Here is a 2105-nt window from a genome sequence, read left to right as displayed (position 1 = left end):
CTGGCCCGCAGCCTGGGGACCCCGGGACCCCCGGGTGACATGGAGGCAACCCCCTTTTGCAGCACCGCTCGGCCCCAGACTGCGAGGCAGTCCCTGGCGGCCCATGGGACACCCCGACGTGGGACACGCTGTCTAGCTTAGAGTGCCAGGCACAGGGACATGGGGTGCAGCCACCCCCGTGGCCACCGTGCTGGGCACAGAACCTGCGCATCATCCACCCCTGCTGGGGTGCTGACAGAGCACCCAGGAGCATGGCATGGAGCAAGAGGGCTGTCTGTGCAAACCCTCTTCGACTTCTTCCCTACAAAGCTGTTGCTTTGTGAGCTGTTGCTCACGGACGTGAGCAGCGCCAGGGCTCCCCTTCCCTGCTGTGGCCTTCCCCTGGGAGTCTCTGCCTCATGGGCTTCAGCTTTGGCAGCAGCTGACAAGTGGGTCTACACTGTCCATCTGGTGCAGCCTCTGTTTTGCCGCTGAGAGCTGGCTGGGCTGCTTAGATACACTGTAAAATCATGCCAGAGCACCAAGATGGAGAGAAACAAATAGCTCCCCGTCAGAAAACAGTGACAGGGAGGGCCACTTCGTGGAGTCAGACACACCAAATACAATAGGTCTTGTACTGGTTTCCCTGGCAGGCCAGAAAAAGCCTCCGTGCCCTAAGGGATACCATCCCTCAGCAACATGCTATAAAGCTCCGAGTTTCTCAGCCCCCGGAGCAGTTATCACCGTTTGGCACTTGTTTGTGCATTTATGTGCTTCTCCATAGCAACCACCCGGATCCCAGCTTGGCTTGCCACCAGCCAAGAGCAGGGTGTGCAGAGCATGTTGCACGCACCGCTGTCAGAGTCGCGTTAGTATGTGCAAAGGCTGCGTGCTGGCTCCCCGTCTGCTGTCCTGAGCTGGGGACCCACGCCGCTGGCATGGCACGATGCTGTTGGCACAGGGAGCTGGGTGCTGTCTTCCCCACAGGTATGGATGATTGTATATGGTTTGCAGGAACTGATGAATGGATGCCAGCCCCTGCCGCAGGGCTCTAGATGTTGTCCTCTGACCCAAAATTTCCGTTGTTCTTACCTGCTGAGACAAGTTTTGAGCTTTTTTCACAATCCCAATCCCTTCTGCAACCTTTCAGGTCATGCCATGACCAGCTCTCCTCTGCTGACATCCCCAGAAAAGCTGCCTCACTCTTTATTTGAGTTCAGCTATTTGTATTCTCCTTTTTTCTGCCTCCTCCTTGCCAGCCACAGAAAGTGGCAAGCACTGCATGCACAGAGATCCATCTGCCCCCCCTGGGGTTTCTGCTCATCCCAAGATCCTCATAGTTTTGCTAGTAAGAGTTTTGGTTCATTCTTCTAGGCCTGGCTTCACTTCATTTACACGTTTCTCCAGTGTCTGCGCACAGTTCTGGTCCCCTCATTTCAGAAAGTGTGAAGGTTTGGAAGCAGGCAACAAGGGTGCTCAGAGGTACAGGAACGGACTGCACACTGAACAACCATGTAGGCGGGGGACTCTTCAGCAGCAGAAGGACACAGGGTGGAGGAAGAGGTCTGCAAAATTGTGAGTGGCCCAGAGAGGAGGGGAGGATCAACTGTTACCTGTGTCTTCTGACACAAACCTGTCAACTGCTTTTGCTTTGACTGGAGCCTCGAAAGAATATGAAACCACTGTGCCACAGATGTTACATCCAAAGGTTTAGCACCGTTTTTAGCCCACACTTCTTGCAACACTCGGGACTAAGTTCATGGCTGTTACCTGTGTCTTCTGACACAAACCTGTCAACTGCTTTTGCTTTGACTGGAGCCTCGAAAGAATATGAAACCACTGTGCCACAGATGTTACATCCAAAGGTTTAGCACCGTTTTTAGCCCACACTTCTTGCAACACTCGGGACTAAGTTCATGGCAAGCCTTGGAGAGGCGTGCTTAGGAGACTGCTGCCTCAGAAACATTTTGTAACCATGTTTTCACGTGGAGAGCACGGCCACGGCCAAGTGGAGCTTTAGCAAACTGTTCAACACAAAAGTATTCAGAGCTGGGAGGAGAATGAGCTGGACGAATCCCAGCCCAGAGGGAGAGAGTCCCAGAAGGTTGTGACTCGTAGGAACCCCA

Source organism: Buceros rhinoceros, unplaced genomic scaffold, assembly GCF_000710305.1.
Source record: "Buceros rhinoceros silvestris isolate BGI_N320 unplaced genomic scaffold, ASM71030v1 scaffold28994, whole genome shotgun sequence".
Lineage (NCBI taxonomy): Eukaryota > Metazoa > Chordata > Aves > Bucerotiformes > Bucerotidae > Buceros > Buceros rhinoceros.
This window is presented reverse-complemented; position numbering follows the sequence as displayed.